The sequence below is a fragment of the Schistocerca cancellata genome, unplaced genomic scaffold (assembly GCF_023864275.1).
Source record: "Schistocerca cancellata isolate TAMUIC-IGC-003103 unplaced genomic scaffold, iqSchCanc2.1 HiC_scaffold_904, whole genome shotgun sequence".
Lineage (NCBI taxonomy): Eukaryota > Metazoa > Arthropoda > Insecta > Orthoptera > Acrididae > Schistocerca > Schistocerca cancellata.
This window is the reverse complement of record NW_026046914.1, coordinates 1-20,534: the sequence shown is the minus strand read 5'-3', so window position 1 is coordinate 20,534 and position 20,534 is coordinate 1. Positions and strand designations below refer to the sequence as shown.

Below are 20,534 nucleotides of genomic sequence, written 5' to 3'. Positions count from 1 at the left end.
ATTGGCAAGCGTACTGTTACGCGCAAGAAGCACCCTCCTCCCACCGCTACACTGAATTTAGAAACAGTACAAGTTCTCCCTTAAGATTCTCAAACCTATGTCGGAAAGATCTGCCTTGCGCCGAGTTCACAAAAATCCCACTGCACATTCCCATTCTTTACGCGCAGTCGGCTGCTACTGGTGTTGCTAGTTGTGACTGCTGATGACAGATGCCGTAGCAATCAATTCATGGAGTGAGTTGTATGTTTTGCGATACTCTGTCTCTGACAAGCAAGCAGAGGTGACATAGGCGCGAACACGGGAAGGTTGCAGCCCCTCGCTGCCTGCAGACACCGAGCAGCCACACTAGGTGGGCGGCCTAAGCCGTAGGCGAAATGTGCTCACTCGCTTGGGCGCGACGTCAAGCTCTAAATAAGGCTGTCACTAGCGTGAGCGTTGCGTGAGCGTCGTGTAAAGTCGGAAAAGTCGTCTGCATTGGTGAGTGCCATGTTTGGGGAGCGTTTCGTAGTTTGCGCAGTGCAATGGAGACGCGGAAACGTGTTGTGGCCCAGTCTTTTGCAGTTGGACGACAAGAGTGGTACACAGTAGTAAAGTGCGAGGCAGTGAGTTGGCATGAACAGTCGAGTGCACAATGGGGCTTCAGATGTGCGAACACGGGAAGGTTGCAGCCCCTCGCTGCCTGCAGACACCGAGCAGCCACACTAGGTGGGCGGCCTAAGCCGTAGGCGAAATGTGCTCACTCGCTTGGGCGCGACGTCAAGCTCTAAATAAGGCTGTCACTAGCGTGAGCGTTGCGTGAGCGTCGTGTAAAGTCGGAAAAGTCGTCTGCATTGGTGAGTGCCATGTTTGGGGAGCGTTTCGTAGTTTGCGCAGTGCAATGGAGACGCGGAAACGTGTTGTGGCCCAGTCTTTTGCAGTTGGACGACAAGAGTGGTACACAGTAGTAAAGTGCGAGGCAGTGAGTTGGCATGAACAGTCGAGTGCACAATGGGGCTTCAGATGTGCGAACACGGGAAGGTTGCAGCCCCTCGCTGCCTGCAGACACCGAGCAGCCACACTAGGTGGGCGGCCTAAGCCGTAGGCGAAATGTGCTCACTCGCTTGGGCGCGACGTCAAGCTCTAAATAAGGCTGTCACTAGCGTGAGCGTTGCGTGAGCGTCGTGTAAAGTCGGAAAAGTCGTCTGCATTGGTGAGTGCCATGTTTGGGGAGCGTTTCGTAGTTTGCGCAGTGCAATGGAGACGCGGAAACGTGTTGTGGCCCAGTCTTTTGCAGTTGGACGACAAGAGTGGTACACAGTAGTAAAGTGCGAGGCAGTGAGTTGGCATGAACAGTCGAGTGCACAATGGGGCTTCAGATGTGCGAACACGGGAAGGTTGCAGCCCCTCGCTGCCTGCAGACACCGAGCAGCCACACTAGGTGGGCGGCCTAAGCCGTAGGCGAAATGTGCTCACTCGCTTGGGCGCGACGTCAAGCTCTAAATAAGGCTGTCACTAGCGTGAGCGTTGCGTGAGCGTCGTGTAAAGTCGGAAAAGTCGTCTGCATTGGTGAGTGCCATGTTTGGGGAGCGTTTCGTAGTTTGCGCAGTGCAATGGAGACGCGGAAACGTGTTGTGGCCCAGTCTTTTGCAGTTGGACGACAAGAGTGGTACACAGTAGTAAAGTGCGAGGCAGTGAGTTGGCATGAACAGTCGAGTGCACAATGGGGCTTCAGATGTGCGAACACGGGAAGGTTGCAGCCCCTCGCTGCCTGCAGACACCGAGCAGCCACACTAGGTGGGCGGCCTAAGCCGTAGGCGAAATGTGCTCACTCGCTTGGGCGCGACGTCAAGCTCTAAATAAGGCTGTCACTAGCGTGAGCGTTGCGTGAGCGTCGTGTAAAGTCGGAAAAGTCGTCTGCATTGGTGAGTGCCATGTTTGGGGAGCGTTTCGTAGTTTGCGCAGTGCAATGGAGACGCGGAAACGTGTTGTGGCCCAGTCTTTTGCAGTTGGACGACAAGAGTGGTACACAGTAGTAAAGTGCGAGGCAGTGAGTTGGCATGAACAGTCGAGTGCACAATGGGGCTTCAGATGTGCTTGTTACCTGAGGCGCGGTGTGATTGCCGACAAGGAGTGAAAACGGAGCAATTTGTGACTGTCCTTTCGAGAAATGGCTCTGAGCACTATGGGTCTCAACTGCTGTGGTCATCAGTCGACAGTCCTTTCAATTTAAGACGTTAAATACAGACGGAATTTGTAGTCGTAACACCAGAACATCGAAACTACTTGGAACTCATGTGTATATGAACGTGACCACGCCTTTGTACACTGGTCCCTTCACCCCTACAAACCAACCAACCATCAGGTCCGTGCACTTCAGAGTAGCAAAGAAAGGAAAACAGCGCAGCTCTGTTGCGCTTGGGGGCGTAGCTCAGTTGGTAGAGCGTTCGCTTTGCATGTGAAAGGTCCCGGGTTCAAGCCCCGGCGCCTCCATGTTTTGTGGACAGTGCATGGTAAGTGTTGGTCGCGGCGAGCCTAAAGACACGCAAGATGTTGCAAAGCCAGCGTCACAGACTCATATGATGTATACTGACGTAAGGAGAGCAAGACGTAAATGTGAGGACCGGCTGTTGTCGAGGTGTCATCGACTGCAAATCTGTCTTAGGTATAACGGCCTAACCTCAATGAAGTCTAGAGAGTGGACAACACGTCCGTCTTACTCAGAGTGGTGGCCGAACGCTATTTTCGACGTTGTGCGTGCCACTTTAATTTTGGCCAACTACGATTCGATACAGAATGCAGAAAACCTGAAAGACACCCTCGCGGCCACATTGAGAGTAGTGTTTGTCTGCGGAATAATGAGAGTGCAAGGGTCTGTGGTATTGATATGGTTGTATGTAGCACTATTTGTCATCAGGGGGCGTAGCTCAGATGATAGAGCGCTCGCTTAGCATGCGAGAGGTACTGGGATCGATACCCAGCGCCTCCAGAATTTTTAACACACCAACATGTCCACACTGCCATGCAAGTGGAATAATTCACAGCCAGCGAATGTGTCAAGGCAGATACGAGCGAACGATTAGCAGCCACAATTGGCAAGCGTACTGTTACGCGCAAGAAGCACCCTCCTCCCACCGCTACACTGAATTTAGAAACAGTACAAGTCCTCCCTTAAGATTCTCAAACCTATGTCGGAAAGATCTGCCTTGCGCCGAGTTCACAAAAATCCCACTGCACATTCCCATTCTTTACGCGCAGTCGGCTGCTACTGGTGTTGCTAGTTGTGACTGCTGATGACAGATGCCGTAGCAATCAATTCATGGAGTGAGTTGTATGTTTTGCGATACTCTGTCTCTGACAAGCAAGCAGAGGTGACATAGGCGCGAACACGGGAAGGTTGCAGCCCCTCGCTGCCTGCAGACACCGAGCAGCCACACTAGGTGGGCGGCCTAAGCCGTAGGCGAAATGTGCTCACTCGCTTGGGCGCGACGTCAAGCTCTAAATAAGGCTGTCACTAGCGTGAGCGTTGCGTGAGCGTCGTGTAAAGTCGGAAAAGTCGTCTGCATTGGTGAGTGCCATGTTTGGGGAGCGTTTCGTAGTTTGCGCAGTGCAATGGAGACGCGGAAACGTGTTGTGGCCCAGTCTTTTGCAGTTGGACGACAAGAGTGGTACACAGTAGTAAAGTGCGAGGCAGTGAGTTGGCATGAACAGTCGAGTGCACAATGGGGCTTCAGATGTGCGAACACGGGAAGGTTGCAGCCCCTCGCTGCCTGCAGACACCGAGCAGCCACACTAGGTGGGCGGCCTAAGCCGTAGGCGAAATGTGCTCACTCGCTTGGGCGCGACGTCAAGCTCTAAATAAGGCTGTCACTAGCGTGAGCGTTGCGTGAGCGTCGTGTAAAGTCGGAAAAGTCGTCTGCATTGGTGAGTGCCATGTTTGGGGAGCGTTTCGTAGTTTGCGCAGTGCAATGGAGACGCGGAAACGTGTTGTGGCCCAGTCTTTTGCAGTTGGACGACAAGAGTGGTACACAGTAGTAAAGTGCGAGGCAGTGAGTTGGCATGAACAGTCGAGTGCACAATGGGGCTTCAGATGTGCGAACACGGGAAGGTTGCAGCCCCTCGCTGCCTGCAGACACCGAGCAGCCACACTAGGTGGGCGGCCTAAGCCGTAGGCGAAATGTGCTCACTCGCTTGGGCGCGACGTCAAGCTCTAAATAAGGCTGTCACTAGCGTGAGCGTTGCGTGAGCGTCGTGTAAAGTCGGAAAAGTCGTCTGCATTGGTGAGTGCCATGTTTGGGGAGCGTTTCGTAGTTTGCGCAGTGCAATGGAGACGCGGAAACGTGTTGTGGCCCAGTCTTTTGCAGTTGGACGACAAGAGTGGTACACAGTAGTAAAGTGCGAGGCAGTGAGTTGGCATGAACAGTCGAGTGCACAATGGGGCTTCAGATGTGCTTGTTACCTGAGGCGCGGTGTGATTGCCGACAAGGAGTGAAAACGGAGCAATTTGTGACTGTCCTTTCGAGAAATGGCTCTGAGCACTATGGGTCTCAACTGCTGTGGTCATCAGTCGACAGTCCTTTCAATTTAAGACGTTAAATACAGACGGAATTTGTAGTCGTAACACCAGAACATCGAAACTACTTGGAACTCATGTGTATATGAACGTGACCACGCCTTTGTACACTGGTCCCTTCACCCCTACAAACCAACCAACCATCAGGTCCGTGCACTTCAGAGTAGCAAAGAAAGGAAAACAGCGCAGCTCTGTTGCGCTTGGGGGCGTAGCTCAGTTGGTAGAGCGTTCGCTTTGCATGTGAAAGGTCCCGGGTTCAAGCCCCGGCGCCTCCATGTTTTGTGGACAGTGCATGGTAAGTGTTGGTCGCGGCGAGCCTAAAGACACGCAAGATGTTGCAAAGCCAGCGTCACAGACTCATATGATGTATACTGACGTAAGGAGAGCAAGACGTAAATGTGAGGACCGGCTGTTGTCGAGGTGTCATCGACTGCAAATCTGTCTTAGGTATAACGGCCTAACCTCAATGAAGTCTAGAGAGTGGACAACACGTCCGTCTTACTCAGAGTGGTGGCCGAACGCTATTTTCGACGTTGTGCGTGCCACTTTAATTTTGGCCAACTACGATTCGATACAGAATGCAGAAAACCTGAAAGACACCCTCGCGGCCACATTGAGAGTAGTGTTTGTCTGCGGAATAATGAGAGTGCAAGGGTCTGTGGTATTGATATGGTTGTATGTAGCACTATTTGTCATCAGGGGGCGTAGCTCAGATGATAGAGCGCTCGCTTAGCATGCGAGAGGTACTGGGATCGATACCCAGCGCCTCCAGAATTTTTAACACACCAACATGTCCACACTGCCATGCAAGTGGAATAATTCACAGCCAGCGAATGTGTCAAGGCAGATACGAGCGAACGATTAGCAGCCACAATTGGCAAGCGTACTGTTACGCGCAAGAAGCACCCTCCTCCCACCGCTACACTGAATTTAGAAACAGTACAAGTCCTCCCTTAAGATTCTCAAACCTATGTCGGAAAGATCTGCCTTGCGCCGAGTTCACAAAAATCCCACTGCACATTCCCATTCTTTACGCGCAGTCGGCTGCTACTGGTGTTGCTAGTTGTGACTGCTGATGACAGATGCCGTAGCAATCAATTCATGGAGTGAGTTGTATGTTTTGCGATACTCTGTCTCTGACAAGCAAGCAGAGGTGACATAGGCGCGAACACGGGAAGGTTGCAGCCCCTCGCTGCCTGCAGACACCGAGCAGCCACACTAGGTGGGCGGCCTAAGCCGTAGGCGAAATGTGCTCACTCGCTTGGGCGCGACGTCAAGCTCTAAATAAGGCTGTCACTAGCGTGAGCGTTGCGTGAGCGTCGTGTAAAGTCGGAAAAGTCGTCTGCATTGGTGAGTGCCATGTTTGGGGAGCGTTTCGTAGTTTGCGCAGTGCAATGGAGACGCGGAAACGTGTTGTGGCCCAGTCTTTTGCAGTTGGACGACAAGAGTGGTACACAGTAGTAAAGTGCGAGGCAGTGAGTTGGCATGAACAGTCGAGTGCACAATGGGGCTTCAGATGTGCTTGTTACCTGAGGCGCGGTGTGATTGCCGACAAGGAGTGAAAACGGAGCAATTTGTGACTGTCCTTTCGAGAAATGGCTCTGAGCACTATGGGTCTCAACTGCTGTGGTCATCAGTCGACAGTCCTTTCAATTTAAGACGTTAAATACAGACGGAATTTGTAGTCGTAACACCAGAACATCGAAACTACTTGGAACTCATGTGTATATGAACGTGACCACGCCTTTGTACACTGGTCCCTTCACCCCTACAAACCAACCAACCATCAGGTCCGTGCACTTCAGAGTAGCAAAGAAAGGAAAACAGCGCAGCTCTGTTGCGCTTGGGGGCGTAGCTCAGATGGTAGAGCGTTCGCTTTGCATGTGAAAGGTCCCGGGTTCAAGCCCCGGCGCCTCCATGTTTTGTGGACAGTGCATGGTAAGTGTTGGTCGCGGCGAGCCTAAAGACACGCAAGATGTTGCAAAGCCAGCGTCACAGACTCATATGATGTATACTGACGTAAGGAGCGCTAGACGTAAATGTGAGGACCGGCTGTTGTCGAGGTGTCATCGACTGCAAATCTGTCTTAGGTATAACGGCCTAACCTCAATGAAGTCTAGAGAGTGGACAACACGTCCGTCTTACTCAGAGTGGTGGCCGAACGCTATTTTCGACGTTGTGCGTGCCACTTTAATTTTGGCCAACTACGATTCGATACAGAATGCAGAAAACCTGAAAGACACCCTCGCGGCCACATTGAGAGTAGTGTTTGTCTGCGGAATAATGAGAGTGCAAGGGTCTGTGGTATTGATATGGTTGTATGTAGCACTATTTGTCATCAGGGGGCGTAGCTCAGATGGTAGAGCGCTCGCTTAGCATGCGAGAGGTACTGGGATCGATACCCAGCGCCTCCAGAATTTTTAACACACCAACATGTCCACACTGCCATGCAAGTGGAATAATTCACAGCCAGCGAATGTGTCAAGGCAGATACGAGCGAACGATTAGCAGCCACAATTGGCAAGCGTACTGTTACGCGCAAGAAGCACCCTCCTCCCACCGCTACACTGAATTTAGAAACAGTACAAGTCCTCCCTTAAGATTCTCAAACCTATGTCGGAAAGATCTGCCTTGCGCCGAGTTCACAAAAATCCCACTGCACATTCCCATTCTTTACGTGCAGTCGGCTGCTACTGGTGTTGCTAGTTGTGACTGCTGATGACAGATGCCGTAGCAATCAATTCATGGAGTGAGTTGTATGTTTTGCGATACTCTGTCTCTGACAAGCAAGCAGAGGTGACATAGGCGCGAACACGGGAAGGTTGCAGCCCCTCGCTGCCTGCAGACACCGAGCAGCCACACTAGTTGGGCGGCCTAAGCCGTAGGCGAAATGTGCTCACTCGCTTGGGCGCGACGTCAAGCTCTAAATAAGGCTGTCACTAGCGTGAGCGTTGCGTGAGCGTCGTGTAAAGTCGGAAAAGTCGTCTGCATTGGTGAGTGCCATGTTTGGGGAGCGTTTCGTAGTTTGCGCAGTGCAATGGAGACGCGGAAACGTGTTGTGGCCCAGTCTTTTGCAGTTGGACGACAAGAGTGGTACACAGTAGTAAAGTGCGAGGCAGTGAGTTGGCATGAACAGTCGAGTGCACAATGGGGCTTCAGATGTGCGAACACGGGAAGGTTGCAGCCCCTCGCTGCCTGCAGACACCGAGCAGCCACACTAGGTGGGCGGCCTAAGCCGTAGGCGAAATGTGCTCACTCGCTTGGGCGCGACGTCAAGCTCTAAATAAGGCTGTCACTAGCGTGAGCGTTGCGTGAGCGTCGTGTAAAGTCGGAAAAGTCGTCTGCATTGGTGAGTGCCATGTTTGGGGAGCGTTTCGTAGTTTGCGCAGTGCAATGGAGACGCGGAAACGTGTTGTGGCCCAGTCTTTTGCAGTTGGACGACAAGAGTGGTACACAGTAGTAAAGTGCGAGGCAGTGAGTTGGCATGAACAGTCGAGTGCACAATGGGGCTTCAGATGTGCTTGTTACCTGAGGCGCGGTGTGATTGCCGACAAGGAGTGAAAACGGAGCAATTTGTGACTGTCCTTTCGAGAAATGGCTCTGAGCACTATGGGTCTCAACTGCTGTGGTCATCAGTCGACAGTCCTTTCAATTTAAGACGTTAAATACAGACGGAATTTGTAGTCGTAACACCAGAACATCGAAACTACTTGGAACTCATGTGTATATGAACGTGACCACGCCTTTGTACACTGGTCCCTTCACCCCTACAAACCAACCAACCATCAGGTCCGTGCACTTCAGAGTAGCAAAGAAAGGAAAACAGCGCAGCTCTGTTGCGCTTGGGGGCGTAGCTCAGTTGGTAGAGCGTTCGCTTTGCATGTGAAAGGTCCCGGGTTCAAGCCCCGGCGCCTCCATGTTTTGTGGACAGTGCATGGTAAGTGTTGGTCGCGGCGAGCCTAAAGACACGCAAGATGTTGCAAAGCCAGCGTCACAGACTCATATGATGTATACTGACGTAAGGAGCGCTAGACGTAAATGTGAGGACCGGCTGTTGTCGAGGTGTCATCGACTGCAAATCTGTCTTAGGTATAACGGCCTAACCTCAATGAAGTCTAGAGAGTGGACAACACGTCCGTCTTACTCAGAGTGGTGGCCGAACGCTATTTTCGACGTTGTGCGTGCCACTTTAATTTTGGCCAACTACGATTCGATACAGAATGCAGAAAACCTGAAAGACACCCTCGCGGCCACATTGAGAGTAGTGTTTGTCTGCGGAATAATGAGAGTGCAAGGGTCTGTGGTATTGATATGGTTGTATGTAGCACTATTTGTCATCAGGGGGCGTAGCTCAGATGGTAGAGCGCTCGCTTAGCATGCGAGAGGTACTGGGATCGATACCCAGCGCCTCCAGAATTTTTAACACACCAACATGTCCACACTGCCATGCAAGTGGAATAATTCACAGCCAGCGAATGTGTCAAGGCAGATACGAGCGAACGATTAGCAGCCACAATTGGCAAGCGTACTGTTACGCGCAAGAAGCACCCTCCTCCCACCGCTACACTGAATTTAGAAACAGTACAAGTCCTCCCTTAAGATTCTCAAACCTATGTCGGAAAGATCTGCCTTGCGCCGAGTTCACAAAAATCCCACTGCACATTCCCATTCTTTACGTGCAGTCGGCTGCTACTGGTGTTGCTAGTTGTGACTGCTGATGACAGATGCCGTAGCAATCAATTCATGGAGTGAGTTGTATGTTTTGCGATACTCTGTCTCTGACAAGCAAGCAGAGGTGACATAGGCGCGAACACGGGAAGGTTGCAGCCCCTCGCTGCCTGCAGACACCGAGCAGCCACACTAGTTGGGCGGCCTAAGCCGTAGGCGAAATGTGCTCACTCGCTTGGGCGCGACGTCAAGCTCTAAATAAGGCTGTCACTAGCGTGAGCGTTGCGTGAGCGTCGTGTAAAGTCGGAAAAGTCGTCTGCATTGGTGAGTGCCATGTTTGGGGAGCGTTTCGTAGTTTGCGCAGTGCAATGGAGACGCGGAAACGTGTTGTGGCCCAGTCTTTTGCAGTTGGACGACAAGAGTGGTACACAGTAGTAAAGTGCGAGGCAGTGAGTTGGCATGAACAGTCGAGTGCACAATGGGGCTTCAGATGTGCTTGTTACCTGAGGCGCGGTGTGATTGCCGACAAGGAGTGAAAACGGAGCAATTTGTGACTGTCCTTTCGAGAAATGGCTCTGAGCACTATGGGTCTCAACTGCTGTGGTCATCAGTCGACAGTCCTTTCAATTTAAGACGTTAAATACAGACGGAATTTGTAGTCGTAACACCAGAACATCGAAACTACTTGGAACTCATGTGTATATGAACGTGACCACGCCTTTGTACACTGGTCCCTTCACCCCTACAAACCAACCAACCATCAGGTCCGTGCACTTCAGAGTAGCAAAGAAAGGAAAACAGCGCAGCTCTGTTGCGCTTGGGGGCGTAGCTCAGATGGTAGAGCGTTCGCTTTGCATGTGAAAGGTCCCGGGTTCAAGCCCCGGCGCCTCCATGTTTTGTGGACAGTGCATGGTAAGTGTTGGTCGCGGCGAGCCTAAAGACACGCAAGATGTTGCAAAGCCAGCGTCACAGACTCATATGATGTATACTGACGTAAGGAGCGCTAGACGTAAATGTGAGGACCGGCTGTTGTCGAGGTGTCATCGACTGCAAATCTGTCTTAGGTATAACGGCCTAACCTCAATGAAGTCTAGAGAGTGGACAACACGTCCGTCTTACTCAGAGTGGTGGCCGAACGCTATTTTCGACGTTGTGCGTGCCACTTTAATTTTGGCCAACTACGATTCGATACAGAATGCAGAAAACCTGAAAGACACCCTCGCGGCCACATTGAGAGTAGTGTTTGTCTGCGGAATAATGAGAGTGCAAGGGTCTGTGGTATTGATATGGTTGTATGTAGCACTATTTGTCATCAGGGGGCGTAGCTCAGATGGTAGAGCGCTCGCTTAGCATGCGAGAGGTACTGGGATCGATACCCAGCGCCTCCAGAATTTTTAACACACCAACATGTCCACACTGCCATGCAAGTGGAATAATTCACAGCCAGCGAATGTGTCAAGGCAGATACGAGCGAACGATTAGCAGCCACAATTGGCAAGCGTACTGTTACGCGCAAGAAGCACCCTCCTCCCACCGCTACACTGAATTTAGAAACAGTACAAGTCCTCCCTTAAGATTCTCAAACCTATGTCGGAAAGATCTGCCTTGCGCCGAGTTCACAAAAATCCCACTGCACATTCCCATTCTTTACGTGCAGTCGGCTGCTACTGGTGTTGCTAGTTGTGACTGCTGATGACAGATGCCGTAGCAATCAATTCATGGAGTGAGTTGTATGTTTTGCGATACTCTGTCTCTGACAAGCAAGCAGAGGTGACATAGGCGCGAACACGGGAAGGTTGCAGCCCCTCGCTGCCTGCAGACACCGAGCAGCCACACTAGTTGGGCGGCCTAAGCCGTAGGCGAAATGTGCTCACTCGCTTGGGCGCGACGTCAAGCTCTAAATAAGGCTGTCACTAGCGTGAGCGTTGCGTGAGCGTCGTGTAAAGTCGGAAAAGTCGTCTGCATTGGTGAGTGCCATGTTTGGGGAGCGTTTCGTAGTTTGCGCAGTGCAATGGAGACGCGGAAACGTGTTGTGGCCCAGTCTTTTGCAGTTGGACGACAAGAGTGGTACACAGTAGTAAAGTGCGAGGCAGTGAGTTGGCATGAACAGTCGAGTGCACAATGGGGCTTCAGATGTGCGAACACGGGAAGGTTGCAGCCCCTCGCTGCCTGCAGACACCGAGCAGCCACACTAGGTGGGCGGCCTAAGCCGTAGGCGAAATGTGCTCACTCGCTTGGGCGCGACGTCAAGCTCTAAATAAGGCTGTCACTAGCGTGAGCGTTGCGTGAGCGTCGTGTAAAGTCGGAAAAGTCGTCTGCATTGGTGAGTGCCATGTTTGGGGAGCGTTTCGTAGTTTGCGCAGTGCAATGGAGACGCGGAAACGTGTTGTGGCCCAGTCTTTTGCAGTTGGACGACAAGAGTGGTACACAGTAGTAAAGTGCGAGGCAGTGAGTTGGCATGAACAGTCGAGTGCACAATGGGGCTTCAGATGTGCTTGTTACCTGAGGCGCGGTGTGATTGCCGACAAGGAGTGAAAACGGAGCAATTTGTGACTGTCCTTTCGAGAAATGGCTCTGAGCACTATGGGTCTCAACTGCTGTGGTCATCAGTCGACAGTCCTTTCAATTTAAGACGTTAAATACAGACGGAATTTGTAGTCGTAACACCAGAACATCGAAACTACTTGGAACTCATGTGTATATGAACGTGACCACGCCTTTGTACACTGGTCCCTTCACCCCTACAAACCAACCAACCATCAGGTCCGTGCACTTCAGAGTAGCAAAGAAAGGAAAACAGCGCAGCTCTGTTGCGCTTGGGGGCGTAGCTCAGTTGGTAGAGCGTTCGCTTTGCATGTGAAAGGTCCCGGGTTCAAGCCCCGGCGCCTCCATGTTTTGTGGACAGTGCATGGTAAGTGTTGGTCGCGGCGAGCCTAAAGACACGCAAGATGTTGCAAAGCCAGCGTCACAGACTCATATGATGTATACTGACGTAAGGAGCGCTAGACGTAAATGTGAGGACCGGCTGTTGTCGAGGTGTCATCGACTGCAAATCTGTCTTAGGTATAACGGCCTAACCTCAATGAAGTCTAGAGAGTGGACAACACGTCCGTCTTACTCAGAGTGGTGGCCGAACGCTATTTTCGACGTTGTGCGTGCCACTTTAATTTTGGCCAACTACGATTCGATACAGAATGCAGAAAACCTGAAAGACACCCTCGCGGCCACATTGAGAGTAGTGTTTGTCTGCGGAATAATGAGAGTGCAAGGGTCTGTGGTATTGATATGGTTGTATGTAGCACTATTTGTCATCAGGGGGCGTAGCTCAGATGGTAGAGCGCTCGCTTAGCATGCGAGAGGTACTGGGATCGATACCCAGCGCCTCCAGAATTTTTAACACACCAACATGTCCACACTGCCATGCAAGTGGAATAATTCACAGCCAGCGAATGTGTCAAGGCAGATACGAGCGAACGATTAGCAGCCACAATTGGCAAGCGTACTGTTACGCGCAAGAAGCACCCTCCTCCCACCGCTACACTGAATTTAGAAACAGTACAAGTCCTCCCTTAAGATTCTCAAACCTATGTCGGAAAGATCTGCCTTGCGCCGAGTTCACAAAAATCCCACTGCACATTCCCATTCTTTACGTGCAGTCGGCTGCTACTGGTGTTGCTAGTTGTGACTGCTGATGACAGATGCCGTAGCAATCAATTCATGGAGTGAGTTGTATGTTTTGCGATACTCTGTCTCTGACAAGCAAGCAGAGGTGACATAGGCGCGAACACGGGAAGGTTGCAGCCCCTCGCTGCCTGCAGACACCGAGCAGCCACACTAGTTGGGCGGCCTAAGCCGTAGGCGAAATGTGCTCACTCGCTTGGGCGCGACGTCAAGCTCTAAATAAGGCTGTCACTAGCGTGAGCGTTGCGTGAGCGTCGTGTAAAGTCGGAAAAGTCGTCTGCATTGGTGAGTGCCATGTTTGGGGAGCGTTTCGTAGTTTGCGCAGTGCAATGGAGACGCGGAAACGTGTTGTGGCCCAGTCTTTTGCAGTTGGACGACAAGAGTGGTACACAGTAGTAAAGTGCGAGGCAGTGAGTTGGCATGAACAGTCGAGTGCACAATGGGGCTTCAGATGTGCTTGTTACCTGAGGCGCGGTGTGATTGCCGACAAGGAGTGAAAACGGAGCAATTTGTGACTGTCCTTTCGAGAAATGGCTCTGAGCACTATGGGTCTCAACTGCTGTGGTCATCAGTCGACAGTCCTTTCAATTTAAGACGTTAAATACAGACGGAATTTGTAGTCGTAACACCAGAACATCGAAACTACTTGGAACTCATGTGTATATGAACGTGACCACGCCCTTTGTACACTGGTCCCTTCACCCCTACAAACCAACCAACCATCAGGTCCGTGCACTTCAGAGTAGCAAAGAAAGGAAAACAGCGCAGCTCTGTTGCGCTTGGGGGCGTAGCTCAGATGGTAGAGCGTTCGCTTTGCATGTGAAAGGTCCCGGGTTCAAGCCCCGGCGCCTCCATGTTTTGTGGACAGTGCATGGTAAGTGTTGGTCGCGGCGAGCCTAAAGACACGCAAGATGTTGCAAAGCCAGCGTCACAGACTCATATGATGTATACTGACGTAAGGAGCGCTAGACGTAAATGTGAGGACCGGCTGTTGTCGAGGTGTCATCGACTGCAAATCTGTCTTAGGTATAACGGCCTAACCTCAATGAAGTCTAGAGAGTGGACAACACGTCCGTCTTACTCAGAGTGGTGGCCGAACGCTATTTTCGACGTTGTGCGTGCCACTTTAATTTTGGCCAACTACGATTCGATACAGAATGCAGAAAACCTGAAAGACACCCTCGCGGCCACATTGAGAGTAGTGTTTGTCTGCGGAATAATGAGAGTGCAAGGGTCTGTGGTATTGATATGGTTGTATGTAGCACTATTTGTCATCAGGGGGCGTAGCTCAGATGGTAGAGCGCTCGCTTAGCATGCGAGAGGTACTGGGATCGATACCCAGCGCCTCCAGAATTTTTAACACACCAACATGTCCACACTGCCATGCAAGTGGAATAATTCACAGCCAGCGAATGTGTCAAGGCAGATACGAGCGAACGATTAGCAGCCACAATTGGCAAGCGTACTGTTACGCGCAAGAAGCACCCTCCTCCCACCGCTACACTGAATTTAGAAACAGTACAAGTCCTCCCTTAAGATTCTCAAACCTATGTCGGAAAGATCTGCCTTGCGCCGAGTTCACAAAAATCCCACTGCACATTCCCATTCTTTACGTGCAGTCGGCTGCTACTGGTGTTGCTAGTTGTGACTGCTGATGACAGATGCCGTAGCAATCAATTCATGGAGTGAGTTGTATGTTTTGCGATACTCTGTCTCTGACAAGCAAGCAGAGGTGACATAGGCGCGAACACGGGAAGGTGCAGCCCTCGCTGCCTGCAGACACCGAGCAGCCACACTAGTTGGGGCGGCCTAAGCCGTAGGCGAAATGTGCTCACTCGCTTGGGCGCGACGTCAAGCTCTAAATAAGGCTGTCACTAGCGTGAGCGTTGCGTGAGCGTCGTGTAAAGTCGGAAAAGTCGTCTGCATTGGTGAGTGCCATGTTTGGGGAGCGTTTCGTAGTTTGCGCAGTGCAATGGAGACGCGGAAACGTGTTGTGGCCCAGTCTTTTGCAGTTGGACGACAAGAGTGGTACACAGTAGTAAAGTGCGAGGCAGTGAGTTGGCATGAACAGTCGAGTGCACAATGGGGCTTCAGATGTGCGAACACGGGAAGGTTGCAGCCCCTCGCTGCCTGCAGACACCGAGCAGCCACTACTAGGTGGGCGGCCCTAAGCCGTAGGCGAAATGTGCTCACCTCGCTTGGGCGCGACGTCAAGCTCTAAATAAGGCTGTCACTAGCGTGAGCGTTGCGTGAGCGTCGTGTAAAGTCGGAAAAGTCGTCTGCATTGGTGAGTGCCATGTTTGGGGAGCGTTTCGTAGTTTGCGCAGTGCAATGGAGACGCGGAAACGTGTTGTGGCCCAGTCTTTTGCAGTTGGACGACAAGAGTGGTACACAGTAGTAAAGTGCGAGGCAGTGAGTTGGCATGAACAGTCGAGTGCACAATGGGGCTTCAGATGTGCTTGTTACCTGAGGCGCGGTGTGATTGCCGACAAGGAGTGAAAACGGAGCAATTTGTGACTGTCCTTTCGAGAAATGGCTCTGAGCACTATGGGTCTCAACTGCTGTGGTCATCAGTCGACAGTCCTTTCAATTTAAGACGTTAAATACAGACGGAATTTTGTAGTCGTAACACCAGAACATCGAAACCTACTTGGAACTCATGTGTATATGAACGTGACCACGCCTTTGTACACTGGTCCCTTCACCCCTACAAACCAACCAACCATCAGGTCCGTGCACTTCAGAGTAGCAAAGAAAGGAAAACAGCGCAGCTCTGTTGCGCTTGGGGGCGTAGCTCAGATGGTAGAGCGTTCGCTTTGCATGTGAAAGGTCCCGGGTTCAAGCCCCGGCGCCTCCATGTTTGTGGACAGTGCATGGTAAGTGTTGGTCGCGGCGAGCCTAAAGACACGCAAGATGTTGCAAAGCCAGCGTCACAGACTCATATGATGTATACTGACGTAAGGAGCGCTAGACGTAAATGTGAGGACCGGCTGTTGTCGAGGTGTCATCGACTGCAAATCTGTCTTAGGTATAACGGCCTAACCTCAATGAAGTCTAGAGAGTGGACAACACGTCCGTCTTACTCAGAGTGGTGGCCGAACGCTATTTTCGACGTTGTGCGTGCCACTTTAATTTTGGCCAACTACGATTCGATACAGAATGCAGAAAACCTGAAAGACACCCTCGCGGCCACATTGAGAGTAGTGTTTGTCTGCGGAATAATGAGAGTGCAAGGGTCTGTGGTATTGATATGGTTGTATGTAGCACTATTTGTCATCAGGGGGCGTAGCTCAGATGGTAGAGCGCTCGCTTAGCATGCGAGAGGTACTGGGATCGATACCCAGCGCCTCCAGAATTTTTAACACACCAACATGTCCACACTGCCATGCAAGTGGAATAATTCACAGCCAGCGAATGTGTCAAGGCAGATACGAGCGAACGATTAGCAGCCACAATTGGCAAGCGTACTGTTACGCGCAAGAAGCACCCTCCTCCCACCGCTAACACTGAATTTAGAAACAGTACAAGTCCTCCCTTAAGATTCTCAAACCTATGTCGGAAAGATCTGCCTTGCGCCGAGTTCACAAAAATCCCACTGCACATTCCCATTCTTTACGTGCAGTCGGCTGCTACTGGTGTTGCTAGTTGTGACTGCTGATGACAGATGCCGTAGCAATCAATTCATGGAGTGAGTTGTATGTTTTGCGATACTCTGTCTCTGACAAGCAAGCAGAGGTGACATAGGCGCGAACACGGGAAGGTTGCAGCCCCTCGCTGCCTGCAGACACCGAGCAGCCACACTAGTTGGGCGGCCTAAGCCGTAGGCGAAATGTGCTCACTCGCTTGGGCGCGACGTCAAGCTCTAAATAAGGCTGTCACTAGCGTGAGCGTTGCGTGAGCGTCGTGTAAAGTCGGAAAAGTCGTCTGCATTGGTGAGTGCCATGTTTGGGGAGCGTTTCGTAGTTTGCGCAGTGCAATGGAGACGCGGAAACGTGTTGTGGCCCAGTCTTTTGCAGTTGGACGACAAGAGTGGTACACAGTAGTAAAGTGCGAGGCAGTGAGTTGGCATGAACAGTCGAGTGCACAATGGGGCTTCAGATGTGCGAACACGGGAAGGTTGCAGCCCCTCGCTGCCTGCAGACACCGAGCAGCCACACTAGGTGGGCGGCCTAAGCCGTAGGCGAAATGTGCTCACTCGCTTGGGCGCGACGTCAAGCTCTAAATAAGGCTGTCACTAGCGTGAGCGTTGCGTGAGCGTCGTGTAAAGTCGGAAAAGTCGTCTGCATTGGTGAGTGCCATGTTTGGGGAGCGTTTCGTAGTTTGCGCAGTGCAATGGAGACGCGGAAACGTGTTGTGGGCCCAGTCTTTTGCAGTTGGACGACAAGAGTGGTACACAGTAGTAAAGTGCGAGGCAGTGAGTTGGCATGAACAGTCGAGTGCACAATGGGGCTTCAGATGTGCTTGTTACCTGAGGCGCGGTGTGATTGCCGACAAGGAGTGAAAACGGAGCAATTTGTGACTGTCCTTTCGAGAAATGGCTCTGAGCACTATGGGTCTCAACTGCTGTGGTCATCAGTCGACAGTCCTTTCAATTTAAGACGTTAAATACAGACGGAATTTGTAGTCGTAACACCAGAACATCGAAACTACTTGGAACTCATGTGTATATGAACGTGACCACGCCTTTGTACACTGGTCCCTTCACCCCTACAGACCAACCAACCATCAGGTCCGTGCACTTCAGAGTAGCAAAGAAAGGAAAACAGCGCAGCTCTGTTGCGCTTGGGGGCGTAGCTCAGTTGGTAGAGCGTTCGCTTTGCATGTGAAAGGTCCCGGGTTCAAGCCCCGGCGCCTCCATGTTTTGTGGACAGTGCATGGTAAGTGTTGGTCGCGGCGAGCCTAAAGACACGCAAGATGTTGCAAAGCCAGCGTCACAGACTCATATGATGTATACTGACGTAAGGAGCGCTAGACGTAAATGTGAGGACCGGCTGTTGTCGAGGTGTCCATCGACTGCAAATCTGTCCTTAGGTATAACGGCCTAACCTCAATGAAGTCTAGAGAGTGGACAACACGTCCGTCTTACTCAGAGTGGTGGCCGAACGCTATTTTCGACGTTGTGCGTGCCACTTTAATTTTGGCCAACTACGATTCGATACAGAATGCAGAAAACCTGAAAGACACCCTCGCGGCCACATTGAGAGTAGTGTTTGTCTGCGGAATAATGAGAGTGCAAGGGTCTGTGGTATTGATATGGTTGTATGTAGCACTATTTGTCATCAGGGGCGTAGCTCAGATGGTAGAGCGCTCGCTTAGCATGCGAGAGGTACTGGGATCGATACCCAGCGCCTCCAGAATTTTTAACACACCAACATGTCCACACTGCCATGCAAGTGGAATAATTCACAGCCAGCGAATGTGTCAAGGCAGATACGAGCGAACGATTAGCAGCCACAATTGGCAAGCGTACTGTTACGCGCAAGAAGCACCCTCCTCCCACCGCTACACTGAATTTAGAAACAGTACAAGTCCTCCCTTAAGATTCTCAAACCTATGTCGGAAAGATCTGCCTTGCGCGAGTTCACAAAAATCCCACTGCACATTCCCATTCTTTACGTGCAGTCGGCTGCTACTGGTGTTGCTAGTTGTGACTGCTGATGACAGATGCCGTAGCAATCAATTCATGGAGTGAGTTGTATGTTTTGCGATACTCTGTCTCTGACAAGCAAGCAGAGGTGACATAGGCGCGAACACGGAAGGTTGCAGCCCCTCGCTGCCTGCAGACACCGAGCAGCCACACTAGTTGGGCGGCCTAAGCCGTAGGCGAAATGTGCTCACTCGCTTGGGCGCGACGTCAAGCTCTAAATAAGCTGTCACTAGCGTGAGCGTTGCGTGAGCGTCGTGTAAAGTCGGAAAAGTCGTCTGCATTGGTGAGTGCCATGTTTGGGGAGCGTTTCGTAGTTTGCGCAGTGCAATGGAGACGCGGAAAACGTGTTGTGGCCCAGTCTTTTGCAGTTGGACGACAAGAGTGGTACACAGTAGTAAAGTGCGAGGCAGTGAGTTGGCATGAACAGTCGAGTGCACAATGGGGCTTCAGATGTGCGAACACGGGAAGGTTGCAGCCCCTCGCTGCCTGCAGACACCGAGCAGCCACACTAGGTGGGCGGCCTAAGCCGTAGGCGAAATGTGCTCACTCGCTTGGGCGCGACGTCAAGCTCTAAATAAGGCTGTCACTAGCGTGAGCGTTGCGTGAGCGTCGTGTAAAGTCGGAAAAGTCGTCTGCATTGGTGAGTGCCATGTTTGGGGAGCGTTTCGTAGTTTTGCGCAGTGCAATGGAGACGCGGAAACGTGTTGTGGCCCAGTCTTTTGCAGTTGGACGACAAGAGTGGTACACAGTAGTAAAGTGCGAGGCAGTGAGTTGGCATGAACAGTCGAGTGCACAATGGGGCTTCAGATGTGCTTGTTACCTGAGGCGCGGTGTGATTGCCGACAAGGAGTGAAAACGGAGCAATTTGTGACTGTCCTTTCGAGAAATGGCTCTGAGCACTATGGGTCTCAACTGCTGTGGTCATCAGTCGACAGTCCTTTCAATTTAAGACGTTAAATACAGACGGAATTTGTAGTCGTAACACCAGAACATCGAAACTACTTGGAACTCATGTGTATATGAACGTGACCACGCCTTTGTACACTGGTCCCTTCACCCCTACAAACCAACCAACCATCAGGTCCGTGCACTTCAGAGTAGCAAAGAAAGGAAAACAGCGCAGCTCTGTTGCGCTTGGGGGCGTAGCTCAGTTGGTAGAGCGTTCGCTTTGCATGTGAAAGGTCCCGGGTTCAAGCCCCGGCGCCTCCATGTTTTGTGGACAGTGGCATGGTAAGTGTTGGTCGCGGCGAGCCTAAAGACACGCAAGATGTTGCAAAGCCAGCGTCACAGACTCATATGATGTATACTGACGTAAGGAGCGCTAGACGTAAATGTGAGGACCGGCTGTTGTCGAGGTGTCATCGACTGCAAATCTGTCTTAGGTATAACGGCCTAACCTCAATGAAGTCTAGAGAGTGGACAACACGTCCGTCTTACTCAGAGTGGTGGCCGAACGCTATTTTCGACGTTGTGCGTGCCACTTTAATTTTGGCCAACTACGATTCGATACAGAATGCAGAAAACCTGAAAGACACCCTCGCGGCCACATTGAGAGTAGTGTTTGTCTGCGGAATAATGAGAGTGCAAGGGTCTGTGGTATTGATATGGTTGTATGTAGCACTATTTGTCATCAGGGGCGTAGCTCAGATGATAGAGCGCTCGCTTAGCATGCGAGAGGTACTGGGATCGATACCCAGCGCCTCCAGAATTTTTAACACACCAACATGTCCACACTGCCATGCAAGTGGAATAATTCACAGCCAGCGAATGTGTCAAGGCAGATACGAGCGAACGATTAGCAGCCACAATTGGCAAGCGTACTGTTACGCGCAAGAAGCACCCTCTCCCACCGCTACACTGAATTAGAAACAGTACAAGTCCTCCCTTAAGATTCTCAAACCTATGTCGGAAAGATCTGCCTTGCGCCGAGTTCACAAAAATCCCACTGCACATTCCCATTCTTTACGCGCAGTCGGCTGCTACTGGTGT

At 51.5% G+C, this 20,534-nt stretch overlaps 19 non-coding genes across 19 annotated transcripts; all 19 read left to right on the top strand.

Annotated features, from left to right (window-relative positions):
• Positions 1–2,396: 2,396 nt before the first annotated feature.
• On the top strand, positions 2,397–2,469 carry Trnaa-ugc (transfer RNA alanine (anticodon UGC)). The gene has a single exon. It is a non-coding gene; the product is annotated as a tRNA-Ala (tRNA).
• Positions 2,470–2,892: 423 nt separating this feature from the next.
• Positions 2,893–2,965, top strand: Trnaa-agc (transfer RNA alanine (anticodon AGC)). Its single transcript has one exon. It is a non-coding gene; the product is annotated as a tRNA-Ala (tRNA).
• A 1,786-nt stretch (positions 2,966–4,751) lies between these two features.
• Positions 4,752–4,824, top strand: Trnaa-ugc (transfer RNA alanine (anticodon UGC)). The gene has a single exon. It is a non-coding gene; the product is annotated as a tRNA-Ala (tRNA).
• Positions 4,825–5,247: 423 nt separating this feature from the next.
• On the top strand, positions 5,248–5,320 carry Trnaa-agc (transfer RNA alanine (anticodon AGC)). Its single transcript has one exon. It is a non-coding gene; the product is annotated as a tRNA-Ala (tRNA).
• Positions 5,321–6,394: 1,074 nt separating this feature from the next.
• Positions 6,395–6,467, top strand: Trnaa-ugc (transfer RNA alanine (anticodon UGC)). Its single transcript has one exon. It is a non-coding gene; the product is annotated as a tRNA-Ala (tRNA).
• A 423-nt stretch (positions 6,468–6,890) lies between these two features.
• On the top strand, positions 6,891–6,963 carry Trnaa-agc (transfer RNA alanine (anticodon AGC)). The gene has a single exon. It is a non-coding gene; the product is annotated as a tRNA-Ala (tRNA).
• A 1,430-nt stretch (positions 6,964–8,393) lies between these two features.
• On the top strand, positions 8,394–8,466 carry Trnaa-ugc (transfer RNA alanine (anticodon UGC)). Its single transcript has one exon. It is a non-coding gene; the product is annotated as a tRNA-Ala (tRNA).
• A 423-nt stretch (positions 8,467–8,889) lies between these two features.
• On the top strand, positions 8,890–8,962 carry Trnaa-agc (transfer RNA alanine (anticodon AGC)). Its single transcript has one exon. It is a non-coding gene; the product is annotated as a tRNA-Ala (tRNA).
• A 1,074-nt stretch (positions 8,963–10,036) lies between these two features.
• Positions 10,037–10,109, top strand: Trnaa-ugc (transfer RNA alanine (anticodon UGC)). Its single transcript has one exon. It is a non-coding gene; the product is annotated as a tRNA-Ala (tRNA).
• A 423-nt stretch (positions 10,110–10,532) lies between these two features.
• Positions 10,533–10,605, top strand: Trnaa-agc (transfer RNA alanine (anticodon AGC)). Its single transcript has one exon. It is a non-coding gene; the product is annotated as a tRNA-Ala (tRNA).
• A 1,430-nt stretch (positions 10,606–12,035) lies between these two features.
• On the top strand, positions 12,036–12,108 carry Trnaa-ugc (transfer RNA alanine (anticodon UGC)). Its single transcript has one exon. It is a non-coding gene; the product is annotated as a tRNA-Ala (tRNA).
• A 423-nt stretch (positions 12,109–12,531) lies between these two features.
• Trnaa-agc (transfer RNA alanine (anticodon AGC)) lies at positions 12,532–12,604 on the top strand. The gene has a single exon. It is a non-coding gene; the product is annotated as a tRNA-Ala (tRNA).
• Positions 12,605–13,679: 1,075 nt separating this feature from the next.
• Positions 13,680–13,752, top strand: Trnaa-ugc (transfer RNA alanine (anticodon UGC)). The gene has a single exon. It is a non-coding gene; the product is annotated as a tRNA-Ala (tRNA).
• Positions 13,753–14,175: 423 nt separating this feature from the next.
• Trnaa-agc (transfer RNA alanine (anticodon AGC)) lies at positions 14,176–14,248 on the top strand. Its single transcript has one exon. It is a non-coding gene; the product is annotated as a tRNA-Ala (tRNA).
• A 1,434-nt stretch (positions 14,249–15,682) lies between these two features.
• Trnaa-ugc (transfer RNA alanine (anticodon UGC)) lies at positions 15,683–15,755 on the top strand. The gene has a single exon. It is a non-coding gene; the product is annotated as a tRNA-Ala (tRNA).
• A 422-nt stretch (positions 15,756–16,177) lies between these two features.
• On the top strand, positions 16,178–16,250 carry Trnaa-agc (transfer RNA alanine (anticodon AGC)). The gene has a single exon. It is a non-coding gene; the product is annotated as a tRNA-Ala (tRNA).
• Positions 16,251–17,682: 1,432 nt separating this feature from the next.
• Trnaa-ugc (transfer RNA alanine (anticodon UGC)) lies at positions 17,683–17,755 on the top strand. The gene has a single exon. It is a non-coding gene; the product is annotated as a tRNA-Ala (tRNA).
• Positions 17,756–18,179: 424 nt separating this feature from the next.
• Trnaa-agc (transfer RNA alanine (anticodon AGC)) lies at positions 18,180–18,252 on the top strand. Its single transcript has one exon. It is a non-coding gene; the product is annotated as a tRNA-Ala (tRNA).
• A 1,429-nt stretch (positions 18,253–19,681) lies between these two features.
• Trnaa-ugc (transfer RNA alanine (anticodon UGC)) lies at positions 19,682–19,754 on the top strand. The gene has a single exon. It is a non-coding gene; the product is annotated as a tRNA-Ala (tRNA).
• The last annotated feature ends 780 nt before the right edge of the window (positions 19,755–20,534 follow it).